General features: G+C 37.8%; 1 protein-coding gene across 7 annotated transcripts in view; it reads left to right on the top strand.

Annotated features, from left to right (window-relative positions):
* NCOA3 (nuclear receptor coactivator 3) overlaps positions 1–17747 on the top strand; it is a 122169-nt gene that overhangs the window by 70525 nt on the left and 33897 nt on the right. Inside the window, exon 3 of one of the 7 annotated variants that reach the window (XM_036825430.1) lies at positions 13059–13143. The exons of 5 other annotated variants lie outside the window; for them this stretch is intronic. The gene's annotated coding sequence lies outside the window, so the exon portion shown is untranslated. Of the gene's footprint in view, positions 1–11622; positions 11633–13058; positions 13144–17747 lie in introns of those variants that run through there. One more of the 7 variants, XM_036825432.1, reaches the window with a different exon arrangement.

The following is a 17747-nucleotide window of genomic DNA, read 5'->3' as shown; positions in this document are numbered from 1 at the left end:
ATGCACTGTGATTTTCCTTAACCTAACTTTTTACTCAATTTTTAAACAGCTTTATAAAAGTGTAATTTACATACAATAAAATTCACCAACCTTAAATTTACAATTTGATGAGTTTCGACAAATGTAACCATTATCACAATTATGATAGAAAACACTTCTACCACCCCCTAAAGTTCTTTTGTGCCCCTCTACAATCTGTCCCCTCTACTGGTAGCTGGTGGCATTGGGCTGCTTTAAGTCACTACAGTTTGCCTTTTCTTGAATTTCATATAAATGGTAATCCCCTTGTGTGTGTATTATTTTGTAATTGTTCTACTGTTCCTGGATATTCCGTTCTTTTTCTTTTTCCTGTTTGTATTTCAGTTTTGGAAGAGAGACAGAAAGAGGGAGAGAGAGAGACAGTGTGTGTGTGTGTGTGCGTGCGTGTGCGTGTGTGTGTGTGTTGAAGCTCACTGATCCACCTCCACCACCCCCACCACAGCTCTGTTCACCAAAAGGATTCTTCATTTCTGTTAGTGATTTTGGTTTCTAATACTCCCATTTGCTTTTTTAGAGTTTCCATCTCTCTGCTTACATTACCCATCTGTTCTTGTATGTTGTTCACTTTTACCATTTGAGCCCTTAGCATATTAATCATAGTTAAAAATTGTACAACTGCTTCCACTTAAAAAAAATTTTAAGAACCTGGCCTTTTTCCTGTTGACTAGCAATCTTTGGAGGCTTCTTTATATATATCATCAAAAGTTGTTTTCATTAGTGCTCATGGTTTCTCATTTAAGAGTATAGGTGGCCACATAAAAACTTGTACTAACTGTTCATAATAACAGTATGTATATTCATAGGTTGGAAACAACCTAAATGTTCATCAAGTGATGAATGGATAAATAAAGTATATCTATATAATGAAGTATTATCCAGAAGTAAAAAGAAATGAAGTACTGATATATGCTACAACATGGATGAACTTTTAGGCTAAGCCAGTCACAAAGGACTAGATATTGTATGATTCCACTTGCATGATCTGTCCAGAATAGGTAAATCCATAGAGACAGAAAGTACAGTAGATGAGTGGTTGCCTAGGGTGGGGATGTGAAAGAGGTTTTGTAAGGCGGGGGGAATGGGAGGCTTAGGGGAGTGACAGCTAAGGGGTATTGGGTTTCTTTTTGCAATAATTAAAATGTTCTAAAATTGATTGTGGTGACAATTGTACGACTCCGGATGTACTAAAAGCCATTGAATTGTATACCTTAAGTGTATGATATGTGAATTATATCTTAATGAAGCTGTTAAAGAATGTAGCTGATGCATTGCGGAATACTAAGAGTTCTGTGATGCCATAAAGGAATTTTATGGGAAAATATAATTACTTTTTTTCATGACACTGACCTCAGAAGGTGTGCTGTCTACCTCAAACTTTTCTGAGTTTCGACAATAACATGTTAATTAAACTCACCTCAATTTTTTGGAAACCTATCCAGTCTTTGTTAGAGTAAGTAGTCAACTTGTAATTATAGGGTTAATGTTAATTCCAGCACCGTATCGTCTTCATTTGTCAAGAAAGATTATATCAAAAAGACTTTATTCTTTAAAAAAAAGAATTCAAAATTATACCCAGACCCATCTACACTTTTCTATTTGTACATTAAATATTTGTGAGTTACTTATGGATATTTTACAGCAATACACCCAGAAATCAGTTTTTGCTCTCAAGCTTATAAGAGCAATTAAAGATTACTAAGAAAGCCATAATTTTGGTGGATCTGCTATTTTGGACTAATGAAGTGCTTTGGTTTTAAGTGGAAAAGCCAAAGTTATTTTACTTGAGATAATCTGACCACACTTAGTCCCTCACTCCTTTTTTATTTTCTTTTTAGGTTTTAAACTTTTAAGAGATTCCTTCTATGTAAAGAAGATAGATTACTAGTGATATATTTAAAATGTGGAGGTCACTAGTTTTATGATGATATATAGGAGAATATCAGTGCATTTATAATTTTGAAAGCTTAAATAGTTTGAATTTAATGTTGGTGAAACAGCATACTTTTAGAAGATAATATTTTTTTAGCATAGGTCACATGCTATACAGAGATGCTTTTAAAAGAAAATTCCTATTGATAGTTTTGTTCTGTTATTAAAGTAAAAAACTGATGGTTAAGCTGGTTTGCTTTTAAGGATGAAGCTTTCAGAATATGTAGAGAAAACTGTTAAAGTTGTAACATCCGTCTTTGGCATGAACAACAAACTATCTAAACTGCTGTACTAATCTAATCACTGTTTTTTCCCTGCTCTTGGTAAAAATGGATGGAGGTAAGGTTGTAGTAATTGTTCATAGTCATGGCTCGTTAAAAGGACAGTTTTATTAGACTTGGAAAATACAGACATAAAAAATCATCAGATTAGTAATAATGTAGCTCTTGTAGTACCTAATTTTGTAACTTAGTTAAGAAATATAATTGGCCTAAATATCAGCTCAACGATCCAAAAATACAAATAATCCTCTTTATATCACTGTTGTAAATGGCCCTATCTCTCATGTGCCAAACTCTTTGAGTAATTACTTTCTTATGACTCTTCTTTTCAAAAACTGTTTTAAAAAGAATATGTTTTGGAATCTGTGTAATATTTAACATATAAGCCTGCATTATTTTGAAGTTGATATTGAAAACCTCTAAACTTCTGACCTTGAATAGAATTTTCTATATATAACCATTATGTGCAGCTGGTGGATTCAAAATTGCCTTTTCTGGTACTCTGCTTTGTGAAAAATAGTATGTATTGGACATGAGTGCATGACAGCTGACATTTATCAAGGATAACAGGCTTACTCATTTTCACATTTTAAAGTGACTTTGAAAGCTTTGCATGTGCACACATGTTCCACATGTGTTCCTAAGATTTAAGTATATTTTCCATCATGTATCATTCTTTAATGAGCTTCATATATTAAGCTTATATGATGTGAGTCCACAATCATCTAAAGATCAGAAGTGAAGGTTATTTAATTCACTTCCATAGAATTTTATCTTGCATAGTTGAACAATCATTACAAGTAAAAATGTACCTAATGTATTCCAGGTAGGACTCTTGTTACATAATGTGTGATTTGTCATTTCTTTCATTCCCCTACTCTAAAATTTGGCTCTAATGTAGGAAACTGAATTACAGAAATTAATTTTTTTCTACATCAACTGCTAGCATATTGTTCTTCTGTTTAAAAAGATTTTTATAGAGCTAGTTATTTTATTTTACTGGAGGGTGACCATAAATAGAATTGGAATTGAATAATTTTTAGTCTTGGTTCTTAACCTTTTAAAGTTTTCTTTAAAATGAGATCGTGATAATAATTTAAAAAGAATTCTAGCATAGAGCTGCAAAGTTCCTAATGTGTTGGCAAGTTTGTTAATTAAAATAACACCTTTTATGGTTGGAATAGGTTTCAGATTCTGCAGCCCTTCGATATATTGATATGCAGATCACAGTGACTTGCTGCAAGGTAACAGGAGACATTCTTTGACTTCAGAAGATAAATTGGCCATGCACAGCTGTAATCCTACTGTCTTTTCATTTCCAGACATGATTTAGTGTAGTATAAGGCCTTTGATTCCTAGGCCCTGGGAAGTAAGTTGAAATTTAATTTTTTTGTGTGTATGAGAGTTTTTACTTCGGCTTTTGATAAGCCTGTTTTATGGTGTGAAGGTATCATGTAAATTGTAGACGTTTCATTACTTAAATAACTCCCAATTCCATTTGAAGTATAAGAAGCCCGAGTTCCATCCCTTTCCATTTTCCTTTTGGCAGTTGAAAAGGAAGCCATTTTATTAAGAATGATGAATAGTGAATGGAATTTTAAATTTAGGCTAAATTGCCAGTGTCTTTATATTTTAAAAAATTGCAGAGGAATTATCAATTTTAACGTGATTTTTCAAAGAAGAAATTGTCCTTAAGCACTTGTGACCCAGGTGTCCTTTATAATAAAAGATACTGTTTCTACAAATTCTTTTGACAGAGAAATGTACAATATCAGAGAAGTTTTAAGGAAAATATTTGAAATGTTTACGTAAGAACAGCTTCAGACCACTACCAAAACTGTATTTGTAGATATTAGCATCTTTGAGAATTCAGTGCTTCTTAAAAGACATCTCTTTAATCTCCTTTTAGGTCCTAAGGTTTAGATTTTCTTAAGTTTATTCAGCTAATATTGGAGTTGGAAAACACACATTGTTTCCTGATTTTATTTGGGTTGTAGACATAGTTATTTTAAAAATTCTCTTTTTAAAATAACTTTGTTTCTGTCTGTAAATCATAAGATTCTTGAGGGAGCCATTTTTCAAGTCTACCATTTGCCCACCACTGAGTTTTTTTTTTTTTCGGTGTGTGGTTTTTTTAGATTCTTTCAGCAACCTTGTAAAAGTGATGGTATATCCCCCCCCCTTTTTTTTTTTAAATTTTATTTATTTATTTATATTTATGGCTGTGTTGGGTCTTCGTTTCTGTGCGAGGGCTTTCTCTAGTTGCGGCGAGCGGGGGCCACTCTTCATCGCGGTGAGCAGGCCTCTCACTATCGCGGCCTCTCTTGTTGCGGAGCACAGGCTCCAGACGCGCAGGCTCAGTAGTTGTGGCTCACGGGCCTAGTTGCTCCGCGGCATGTGGGATCTTCCCAGACCAGGGCTCCAACCTGTGTCCCCTACACTGGCAGGCAGATTCTCAACCACTGCGCCACCAGGGAAGCCCTATATCCCCTTTTTACTTCACTGTGCTGCATTCTGGTTGGCTTCATCAGTTTTATTTTCCAGTTCACTCATTGTGTGTGTGTGTGTTTTTGTGTGTGTGTGTGTGTGTGTGTGTGTGTGTGTGTTGTGTCCAGTCTAGGAATTAATCCCATCTGTTGAGTTTTGTTTCGGATATGGGTTAAAGTATCCCATGCTAACCAAATCTATTCAGAGTTCAGATATTTGGTGCTCAGATAATGGGCAATACCATCTTTTTTTGTACTTAATAATTTATGAAGTTTTATAATTCATTCTTTTCACATTCTGTTTCTTTATATGTATGTTTTCATGGCTGTTGATTCTTTATCTCATTAAGGATTGTAAACATTTATTTATTTTTAAAAATAATCTCTATTTTTAAATTAATTAATTTTTGGCTGCGTTGGGTCTTCATTGCTGTGCACAGGCTTTTTCTAGTTGCGGTGAGCAGGGGCTACTCTTTGTTGCAGTGTGCGAGCTTCTCTTGTTGCAGAGCATAGGCTCTAGGCACGTGGGCTTCAGTAGTTGCAGCACGCAGGCTCAGTAGTTGTGGCTCATGGGCTCTACAGCGCAGGCTCAGTAGTTGTGGCACACGGGCTTAGTTGCTCCGCGGCATGTGGGATCTTCCCGGACCAGGGCACGAACCTGTGTCCCCTGCATTGACAGGCGGATACTTAACCACTGTGCCAGCAGGGAAATCCTGTAAACATTTATTTTAAACTTATTTCAAGATTTCACTTTATTGGGTGGCGAATTCATCTTTTGGAATCGATGCATTTCTTGGCCATCTTTCTTAGTTCAGTTTTTAAATCCACTTGGGAATTTTAGTTTACAATTTGCATCTTGAGTGGGAAATCTTCTTTTTCTTTTTTTGGTGCCCTTCATGTGTCCCCCTCTCCCTGCCCCAGGCAATCCTAGCTTATTTTTGTTGCCTTCACAAACCATATCCACCATACCTTCAGTCTACGTTCAGGATTCTGTTCTGAGGTACTATTGCAATATCAGAGCTATGTGCCACCCAGGTTTTGTATGTACAGATTTTCTTTAATTTACGATGGGGTTACATCCCAGTGAACCCATTGTAAGTTGAAATGGGCTGCAACTGCCACTGCCAGTATTATTAGAGAGTATTATACTGCCTATCGCTAGCTGGGAAAAGATCAAAATTCAGAATTCGAAGTAGGGTTTGACTGAATGCATATCGCTTTTGCACTGTTGTAAAGTTGAAAAATTGTAAGTTGAACCTCTCTAAGTTGGAGACCAACTATGTAACCCTTTCCTTTTTCTTCTACAACTACAGGTAACAGTTTGATATAATCAGTTATCTAGATAGCTATTGATAGAGCTTTTTTTCATCTCTCTTTCAGAAATTTTCTGTTTGGTTTCTACCTATGAGCCTTGCTTTTGATTCTGTTACGTTGCACATGATTTGATTTCCTGAGTGTCTTTGCTAGTTTCTAATGCTAGAGTTCAGTAGGTTCATAGAGTCATCAACTCATTGCTGTATGCTTGCTCTGTGTCTTGCTCCGTAGACGTATTTGTTATGTTTGAACATGGCTGTGTCTTTCAAGATTAAAAAAAATACATATTTTGTCATTATTATATTTAGAGCAAGGGGGGGAGAGTGTGGTTGGTTGAAAGCAATAGTCCACTAAATCATCTAATCAGGAAGTCCTTTGTTCTTTTGATCTCACAACATGGCTTATTCATTTAGGCCTGCGTATAGTAGATACTGAAGTATTTATTAAATGAGTATGTAGAGGATCTGGGAGAAGCCATACCAATTTCAAACCCTCAGTCCCTACCTTAATCTAAGACAGTGGTTCTCAGTGTGGTTTGTGAACCCTTGAGAGTCCCTGAGAACCTTTTATGAAGTCCACAGAGTTTTAAATTGTTTCCAAAGTAATATATTTTCTGTTTTCATTCTGTTGATGTTTGCACTGATGGTACAAAAGCAATGATGCATAAAACTGCTGGTGTCTTAGCATGAATCAAGGCAGTGGGACTACCAGACTGTACTAGTAGTCATTGCATTCTTCACTGCCTTGCGTTCTTCACTGCCCTGCACTCAGACTTAAAGGAAAAAACAAAAACAAAAGCCCCCACAAAACCCCACTCGTTTCTCAATTAGGATTGTCCTTGATGAAGGAGCAAAATTTGCTTATTTCATTAAATCTTGACCTTTGAGTACTGTATTTTTAACATTCTGTCTAGTGAGAATGGAAAATATGCAGAAAACACTTCTGCCTACCAAAGTATGATGGTTGTCTTGGGGAAGAGCACTTGTGTGGTTGGCTTGTGTACTGAACAGGCCACTTTTTTCATGGAATATCATTTTTACTTGAAAGAATGACTAACAAACTGTGGTTATTGGAACTTGAGTATTTGGCAGAAAGTTTCTTTAAATTGAGCAAGGTAAACCTATCACTTCAAGAAAAACATCCAAGAGTATTTGTTGACAGTGATAAAATTGGAGTTTTCAAGTAAAAATTATCATGTTAATTTTGAATCTGTCATCATGAGTGTGACAGCTTCTCAGTACTTAAAGACTTTATGAATGAGATGGGTGGTGATATTAATGTGGAGTTTTTTTTTTTTAATAAATTTATTTTATTTATTTATTTTTGGCTGTGTTGGGTCTTCATTGCTGCACGCGGACTATCTCTAGTTGTGACGAGCAGGGGCTACCCTTTGTTGCGGTGCGCAGGCTTCTCATTGTGGTGGCTTCTCTTGTTGCAGACTACAGGCTGTAGGTGCACGGGCTTCAGTAGTTGTGCACCGGCTCAGTAGTTGTGGCTCGCAGCCTCTAGAGCGCAGGCTCAATAGTTGTGGCACACGGGCTTAGTTGCTCTGCGGCATGTGGGATCTTCCTGGAACAGGGCTCGAACCCGTGTTCCCTGCATTGGCAGGCGGATTCTTAACCACTGCGCCACCAGAGAAATCCCTGGAGTTTTTGATACTGTATAATGTATCAGTATTTGAAAATCTGCTGAATCAGTGAACTAGTATTATCCAAATGACAATGTTTGATGTTACAAAATCATGCATGGCTTAAAGATTTTTTTCAGAGTGTAAGTTTGTGTATTTTAATGTAATAGTATGAAAGTTCATTGATAGGGTTTCAGATTTCACTTTGCAGCTAATCTTTAAGAAAATACCGCTTGTCCTTGAATGCCAGGGGTTGCTGGCAACACCAGAAGGTAGGAGAGGGTGGAGCAGTTCTCCCCTAGAGCCTTCAGAAAGAGTGTGGCCCTGTCGGCACCTTCATTTTGGACATTGAGCCTCCAGAACTTCAAGAGAATATCTGTTGTTTGTGGTAATTTGTTACAGTAGTCACAGGAAACTAATACAGTAACCAAACCTGAGTAAAGGGTATTTAGGGTATGCCTTCTACTGTTATGTTTTTTGCAACTTTTTGTAAGTTTGAAAGTATTTTCAAATAAAAACTGAAAGTACCACTTGTCGTTTTAGCACGATATCAAGGAAAATTATTTATAATTAATTGTTAAAGGCTATTGAAATAGTCCTTCCTTTTACAAGTACGTGTATCTATGAGGCTGAATTTTCTTCATGTGTTTCAATCAATATGAAGTATTGCAGCGGATTGAATGGTGTTGTAGGTAAGAGGATCCATCTGTCTTCTATTAAGTCAGACGTAAGGTTTGTAAAAATGTGAAACAATGCCACTCTCATGGAATTGTTTTGTTTCAGGTTATTTTTCATAAAATTGTTTATGTTAACACATAATGGACTTATTTTTAAATGAATTAATATGTCAAATGTTCTAAGTTTTAATTTCTAATACAGTAAATATTGATAGATAATAACCCACATAACCAAAGCTTTTTAGGGTTCCTAGTTTTTAAAAGATAAAGAAATCCTGATATCAAAAAGGTTGAGAACTACTGACCTAGTGAATTTGGTTGGAACTGTAGCAGCCTTTGACTTAAACCATCTCTTTTGGTAGTAAGAACCAGATTGACTGTAGGAGGTTAGGACTTTGAGTAGCTATATGACATGGTGTGCTATGTCTGGTACTTGGTTGTTCCTGCTTTTAAATTACAGATCAACCATTAATTTTCAGTGGAGACCTTTTATAGCACAAAATACAATTTGTGATTCTACATGTACTAGTTTGTTGATTCCTGGCACTGGGTCATTCGCTTGTTGAAGGCAAAACACACACACACACACAATCAAAACCCCAAAACAAACAAAAAACAAGCAAACAACAACAGCAAAAAACTTGACTCTTTTGATGAACAGTTCATCCCAGGCGTATTGGTGTAGGGAATGAGGTCTCCTCTGTCTCTGTGGACATCACCCAGGCTGCTTAAGAGTGACTACTTAAAAAAGAAACAACAAAAAAACTTTCCCCCCTCCACAGCTTTATTGAGAAATAATTGACATATGTCACTGAAAAAGTTTAAAGGGGTATAGCACGATGGTTTGATTTACGTATATTGTGAAATGATCACCACTGTAGGTTCAGCTAACATCCATCATCTCATATAGATACAATGAAAAGAAAAGAAAGAAGAAAGGAAAAAACATTTCCTCCTTGTGATGAGAACTCTTCGGATTCACTCTTTTAACAGCTTCCCTGTATATCATACAGCAGTGTTAACCATAGTAGTACATTAGATCCCTATTACTTTGTGACCACTCTCAAGACACTTGCTGAAGTGGGTTTTTGTTTTTGTTTTTTTTTTGGGGGGGAGGGCAGCTAGTTATATTACTTTTTTTTTCTTTTTTTAATTGAGTTGTTTTACAATGTTGTGTTAGTTTCTACCGTACAGTGGAGTTCCCTGTGCCATACAGTGTCTTCTCATTAGTAATCTATTTTATACATATTAGTGTATATATGTCAATCCCAATCTCCCAGTTCATTTCCCCCGCTTCCCCCCTTGGTGTCCATACGTTTGTTCTCTACATCTGTGTCTCTACTTTTGCCTTGCAAACCAGTTCATCTGTACCATTTTTCTAGATTCCACATATATGGGTTAATATACGATATTTGTTTTTCTCTTTCTAACTTACTTCACTCTGTATGACAGTCTCTGGGTCCATCCACGTCTCTGAAAATGACCCAATCTCGTTCCTTTTTATGGCTGAGTAATATTCCATTGTATGTACCACATCTTCTTTATCCATTTGTCTGTCGATGGACATTTAGGTTGCTTCCATGACCTGGCTATTGTAAATAGTGCTGCAGTGAACATTGGGGTGCATGTGTCTTTCTGAATTATGGTTTTCTCTGGGTATATGCCCAGTAGTGGGATTGCTGCATCATATGGTAGTTCTATTGTTAGTCTTTTTAAAAAAATTAATTAATAAATTTTTTGGCTGTGTTGGGTCTTTGTTTCTGTGCAAGGGCGTTCTCCAGTTGCGGCGAGCGGGGGCCACTCTTCATCGCGGTGTGCGGGCCTCTCACTATCGCAGCCTCTCTTGTTGCGGAGCACAGGCTCCAGATGCGCAGGCTCAGTAGCTGTGGCTCACGGGCCCAGTTGCTCCGCAGCATGTGGGATCTACCCAGACCAGGGCTCAAACCGGTGTCCCCTGCATTGGCAGGCAGACTCTCAACCGCTGTGCCACCAGGGAAGCCCCTACTGTTAGTTTTTTAAGGAACCTCCATACTCTTCTCCATAGTGGCTGTATCAGTTTACATTCCGTGGGTTTTGGTTTTAACCAGTTTAGTTGTATGAATGGTTTTTATAAGAGTTCATAATTAAATTTTTGCCTCAAGTGTTCTCTCACGATAATGAGGTGCCCCCAGCTTTATTTACTCCACATGCATAGGCAGGTTTGTGAAGTACACAGAGAAGCTCTTTAAAGTCATGAGTCATGGAACTGACCTTTGAACAGAAAGAAAAAAAAAAAAAAACCACACTATGTTTTATTTTAGATTATTTGCGTGATGATCTTTTCATCCTGTTCCTCAGTAGTTTATAGTCTCGCTTGCTGCAAATTTCTTCCCTTGAACAATCATTACCAGATTTTTAGCTCCACATAGTATAGTAGCTATATTTTGGAGGGGAATAGGGAGGCAGTTGAAGTTAAATTTAGACTTTGATACTTTTTCAACCTTGCTACAAGTGCTACACCACCCTCCAACAGGTAAATGATGTTAGGAGTGCATTCTTATTTTCTTTATGGACTTTGATATATATGCTCTCATTCGCTATTTGTATTATTGTCATCCTGAAGTCAGTAATGACTTTTGGAGATTTATTTGAAGAGATAGCTTCTGTCATCAGACATATAACTTCTAGGGATATGGAAGCATTATTTTTAAAAAAGGATTCTTTTGAATTTAAGGTTATTTAGGCTAGGAGTGGAATTATAATTGCTGAAGGGTAACAAGCTGTGAGGTCAGAAAAAGAAAAAAGACAATGGAAACATCGAGGACTGAGCACAGACTAACCTGCAGTCTGCACGATGACCCATTCAGGAAGCCTTATGAGTCAGACTTGCCATGCCGTGTTGCTAGCGTAAGAGACCATCTGCCTCAGCCTCTTTGCTTTTAGAGAAGGAAATCTAGCTAAGATGTGTTTTTCCTTTGATATATCTTTTTCTCTCTTTTTCCACCTTCAGTACCTTTTCTTTGAAAAATTAATTCAAAGTGCTTCATCAGCTTTATATTTCCACATTGTCAATTTCTGAGACGTTAGTGTAGCTTCTTTATGCTTTTGATATTGGTGGACCGGGCTTCAGTACTGTAGGGGAGGTGTCTTGTTACTTCAAGCTTTTTACTCTGCAGGCACTCCGTTTTAGGAATACCTGTCTTGTAGTTGACCCATGGTTACCATTCCCTGTATCATTCATTACTTGGCTAGTACTACTTCCTAGAGCAGTTTTGCTGCTCTCAGTCATTTGGTTACCAGGTGGCTAATGGCATCGGCTCTTTAGTTTTAACATTTCTTAAAATTTCTTTTTTCTCCGAGGCAGATAGAAATAATGGATTAGGAGAGAATGGGGCACATGCTGTGATCATCTCTCATTTGTATCTTTATTGCTTATTAATTAAATTTATATCAGATTTTATTTCTGCTCTGTGCACATACTTCTCTAACTCCCCACTGCTTATCTTAATCCAGAGCTTTACCACTTACTTCAAGGGGGTTGGACACTTTCTCTCTCCTTCCTCCCTCCCTCCCTCCCTCCCTCCCTCCCTCCCTCCCTCCCTCCTTCCCTCCCTCCCTCCCTTCCTCCCTTCCTTTCCTGCTTATGTTTTCATTATGTGCCAAGGGACAACCTTAGGTGTAAATAATACTTTTTTTTTTCCAAAGTTTTTTTTTTTTAAATCGCGACTATGAAGGACCTGTTTTTTTAAAATTAATTAATTAATTAATTTATGGCTGCGTTGGGTCTTCGTTTCTGTGCAAGGGCTTTCTCTAGTTGTGGCAAGTGCGGGCCACTCTTAATTGCGGGGCGCGGGCCTCTCACTATCGCAGCCTCTCTTGTTGCAGAGCACAGGCTCCAAACGCGCAGGCTCAGTAATTGTGGCTCACGGGCCTAGTTGCTCCGCGGCATGTGGGATCTTCCCAGACCAGGGCTCGAACCCGTGTCCCCTGCACTGGCAGGCAGATTCTCAACCACTGCGCCACCAGGGAAGCCCTAAATAATACTTTTGATGTAGGGATATTTACGTCTGTCCAAGAAAAATTAAACCACAAATCCAGAAATAAAAAAAGATATAAAAAAGAACCAGCACTGTTTGCTTTACCTAGCACCTTTGAAAGTACTTGGATAACCTCTTCAGAATCTTCTAAAAGGTGCCAACTTATTCTGTAATTATACCTGTTTATCTTAAGGACACAGACATCTATGACAGTAGTTTTATTCTATTTTCATGGCTTTATGTTAGCTACTAACTGCCACTCACCACACTATTTCAGTGGGAAAATGTTTTAAATTCCAATCAGCTATCTGTACGCTGAAGATAGCCTGAATAGTTCTGGCTAATTTATTTGTCTGAAGCTTTTTAATTTGTTGCTGTGTGGTATATTTGTAACTATTTGTTTTTCAAATGAGAGCAAAATTGATGTTGCTGTGAACATACACCTTTGTTCTTGGTATCGTGTACCTCAGGGATCACCATTATTCCCTGTTCCAGTTGCTTGCTTTGTATTGCTTTTCATTCTCACAATAAACATAAGAATATGTGAGGTGTGATTATCCCCAATTTTTACAGGTGATAAGCTTTTTAGAGGTGACAAGTTTAATTCTAACAAAGCCCCGTTGTCTTTTTTATTGTATCATAGTACATCACCCGTGAAGGATTCAAACCCTTGAGTTTTATTTTGATAGATACCTTGAAGCCACCATATTTTTTGGAATGGGAATATCCAAGTGAAAAATGACATGTCAGAAAGAAGCAGAACTGTTCTACAAGGTATTTAGCCCCTTCTCCCCAATCTTCTCTATATTTTAGGAATATTGTAGTTGGTCAAAAGTACATCTAATGGGATGGGAAGGAAAAGGAGAACTGGAGTTGGAAAAAGGAACAAGGGGAATGGTGGTAGTAGGAGTGAAAAGAGAGAGGAAGGAGTTTGTAATAAAAGTCTCTTACAAGTTTTTATGGTTTAGAGCTTATAGCGTAGAAAGTAGAAACAGAAAAGTGTACAAGAGTAGAGTGTAATTTGTAAAATGTTGTAATAAACTATGGAAAATGCATTAGGATAAAGAAGGGACAACTTTTTCTAATTGGAGAATTGGGAATGATCTCACCAGAGGTGACAGTCGAGTTTGATCTTGAAGGATGACTAGGTATTCTAGTATTCTAGATAAAAGAGGGATGAAGGGGAGATCTAAAAAGAAATAAATGACTTAAGGTTACATATAAATAGGAAATGTTTCCATGATATCTTTTGTCAGAATCTCTTTTAGCACAAGCCACTTGGGTAGTGGAGGTGGTGGTGAGGAAGAAGTACAACTGGATAGTATGTTGTTCAGGAATGAAGCCAAAATGAGGTTTACGAACTTCGGGTTTAGGTCTGTTCCTGTGAATGAGAGAGATTCAGCGTGTTACATTGTAGGAGTCACTGTAACCTTTAAAACAGCTAAAGAATTACGCAGCTAGTTAGTATGCTGTCAGGAGAGGGTAATTTGATTTCAGCGGAATTGGCTTGCTTAACTCCCTCTGCACAGTGTGTATTTGTGAACTTCAACTCTGTTGCTCATGTAGAGGTTGAGAAGTCTCTTGGCAACAAGCTTCCAGTTGTAGCTAACACTTGCCTTGGCTAATTGGTATGCCCAGTTCTGGTACTAGAACATCTGGGGAGTTTGTGTTTGAGTTCACCGTCATCAGGCTTAAACCGGAGCATAGTGAGAGAGTGGCATGGACATATATACACTACCAAACGTAAAATAGATAGCTAGTGGGAAGCAACCGCATAGCACAGGGAGATCAGCTCTGTGCTTTGTGACCACCTAGAGGGGTGGGATAGGGAGGGTGGGAGGGAGGGAGATGCAAGAGGGAAGAGATATGGGAACATATGTATATGTATAACTGATTTACTTTGTTATAAAGCAGAAACTAACACACCATTGTAAAGCAATTATACTCCAATAAAGTTGTTAAAAAAAAAAAAACAACAAAAAAAACCCGGAGCATAAATGTAAAGGGGCTTTGGTGTCATCCTGTTGATTGAGAATGAAAAGGCAAGACATACAACAGGAGAAGAGAGAATGAAACCTTGTGGATGAAATAGCTGTTAATTCATGTTTGGATGCTTCTCAGCTCAACTTATGTATTAAAAATAAGATATTTTATTTTATTGCTCCCTGCTAGCCCTTTTCCAAATTTGCAGGCATTATTAACTAAAGATAGAGGAAAAGAATGACCAGGACCTGAGATTTACACTGTTTTCTGGCATATGTCTACACCAAGGTAGTTTATTGTAGATACTGTTTATATGCATTTTCTCTGTTTTTAAAAAAATGTACGCTGGTAGGTTTCCTATCAGCTGTGCCTTCATTTTAACACTTACCAAATAATGTTGTTATAATTGTATGTTCCTCTCTTCTGCTTGCCTGAGAGTTCTAGCAATGTGTGGTGTCATTTCTCTCTCTTTCCTGGTCCTCAGATGGTCTGGGCATGCAAATGTTTGAACGGAAATGGAATTAAATTTAAAAGATGGATTGCATTAGGTGGTTCATACTTTATCCTACTAAACATGACAGGTTATCAACAACACAACAAAAGGATATTGCAAGTTAGCTTTTATTTGAAACTACCCACCCCTGCCTTGTCTCCTTTCAGTTCTTACCCTCTATACCAGGGTTGAATTAGAACATAAAGGTAGGAGATACTCACTGGAAGAGTCATCTGGTTGGTGAGGAAATGTCCATAGTGGCTCCGTGTTTATGGACTTTTCTCTTCCCCTGCCTCCTCTTGTCCCCTAAACACACACAGGTTCTATTCTGTTTCCTTTCTTTGCTCCATGGTGCTGGTTCTCTTGGAGCTGCACAGAAGATTGAAATAAACCTCTCATTTTATATTTTGGAAAATATAATCTTGTAGGATTAAACCTAACTGGTGATGACTATATACTAAAATTGTCTTTTGAGTAAGAGCATCAATTTGCAACTTGTATTTTGGGTAGTTCGTTTATGTACGGATGTCTCATAAATCTTTCCCGAGGGTAATTTTTTTTCTAATTGGCTTGATCAGCCTCTGCTTTTACATAATGCTTCAAGCAGTTTTCGGTAAATCAGTTCAAATCCACAGTTGTATGAAAATTTCCTTAAGTTACTGGGATTCTCAGGAGACACCCAGAAGTACTCCCTAATTGGCGTATTTAATCATACCTTGTATAAATCAGGCAAACAGGCCTGATGAATAAACTGAATTAGTGGGATATTCAAAAGTTCTTGGCTCCAGCATTTAATCTTAGAAAACCCAAGAATGAAAATATTTGACAGATTATTTTGGGTATAGTTCTTGCTTTTCTGATCTAAGTTTCCTTCTTGCCATGTGAATCACTGACTGTTGGTTTCAATTGGAAATAAAGGTCATGGTTAATAGCAGACCATCTCAGAGGGCCATTTATCTGGTGACCTGTAGAGTAATGGTTGGTTTTTAGGAGCTTGAGGGGAATAGCAGCATTAGTACCTGCTGAGCTGGAGCACCTCCTTGCCTCTGGCCATAATACTACATGCCCCTAAACCCTGCATGTAACAACTTCTCAATGTTCTTACTGATGACCTGAGAGATTTTCTGGTTAATTGGTTGGAAATGGTGTGACTCAACAGTATAAGTGGTTTATGTTTTTTGGGGGGGAGGGGGTGGATAAAATGCCCAAGGAACATTTGGTACATATTTTGCTGATTATAAAGTCTGAAAATATTGTAATCCCAGCTCTGCCATCTGGTATCTGTGTGTGATCTAGATACTACTTTATCTGTAAAATGGGAGTAATACATACTTTGGAGAGTCGTGAGAAATTATACAGAATATGTGATATGCCCAGCACTGTACTACCACAAAAGTTATCTGTCCCCTTCCCTCTCCCTTATTAATTTAGGAAAATAAAATATTTTAGTTGGTCTTTAGGCCATTTGAGATTTACTGGGTAACTTATCTCCTCCCCATTTTGGCATGGCATGGCTTTTCTTACGGTCCCCCCCCCCACCCCCCACCACCAATAACTTCTTGCTCACCTGATGGACACTAGCATTGTTTATTGATATCTCTTCCTTTTGGACAGGGAGTACTTCCTGTATCTTTGTCCATCTGGCTAGTTTGTTGTACATAATCAAGATTTCCCATCCTGTCTTAACTGAATAACCAAAGGGAAAGCTAGTTAATGCTGCTAAGCCACATATCATCATTTTCATGGCTTTTGAGCTGGTGGATATAATTCTTTGTTGCTTTTAGAGTTAAAGAATGTTCATTTTCTAGCAGTTTATTGTATTCTGTGCACGTCTAAGCTTAAACCTGTACCACAGCATGATTGTTTTATGTAGAAAGCCCTGTAGTATTTATAGAGAAATTTTATCCAATTGCTGTAAGATTCTTGCTCATTTTAAATCTGATTTATCATGAATCTGCTTACGACTTTTCCAAATAATATAGAAATAGGTAGCATTATATTTTGAGAGCATTGAATTTATTGTAAATTGCTATTATTCTGTATTAAAGTAGTTGTATAGAATATGTTGCTTAAATGTAATCTTAAAGTGTGCATTGTCATATTAATATATTTAAGTAGTATAGCATAGAACTTTTAAGTAGAAACATTTTTTTTTAAATTAATTAATTAATTTATGGCTGTGTTGGGTCTTCGTTTCTGTGCGAGGGCTTTCTCTAGTTGTGGCAAGCGGGGGCCACTCTTCATCGCGGTGCGCGGGCCTCTCACCATCGCGGCCTCTCTTGTTGCGGAGCACAGGCTCCAGACACGCAGGCTCAGTAGTTGTGGCTCACGGGCCCAGCTGCTCCGCGGCACGTGGGATCCTCCCAGACCAGGGCTCGAACCCGTGTCCCCTGCATTGGCAGGCAGATTCTCAACCGCTGCGCCACCAGGGAAGCCCAAGTAAGAAACATTTTATACAAGGAAGATAATTGTAAAAATGGCTCAAGGATCTAGACAGTTGAGTTCACATTGAAGCATAGAATACATTTTGGGTCTTTGGATCCGATTCATCTGGAAGTGTGGTTGAGGTGTATCTCCAGTTTAACAATCAGTTGGGGGACATCTCTTCATTAGCAATGCAAATTAAAACTACAATGAGGTATCACTTCACACTGGTCAGAATGGCCATTATCAAAAAAGCTAGAAGCAATAAATGCTGGAAAGGGTGTGGTGAAAAGGGAACCCTCCTACACTGTTGGTGGGAATGTAAATTGATACAGCCACTATGGAGAACAGTACGGAGGTTCCTTAAAAAACTAAAAATAGAACTACCATACGACCCAGCAATCCCACTACTGGGCATATACCCTGAGAAAACCATAATTCAAAAAGAGTCATGTACCACAATGTTCATTGCAGCTCT

Source organism: Balaenoptera musculus, chromosome 15 (assembly GCF_009873245.2).
Source record: "Balaenoptera musculus isolate JJ_BM4_2016_0621 chromosome 15, mBalMus1.pri.v3, whole genome shotgun sequence".
NCBI lineage: Eukaryota > Metazoa > Chordata > Mammalia > Artiodactyla > Balaenopteridae > Balaenoptera > Balaenoptera musculus.
The sequence above is the reverse complement of the archived record's forward strand: the minus strand, read 5'-3'. Positions and strand labels throughout refer to the sequence as shown.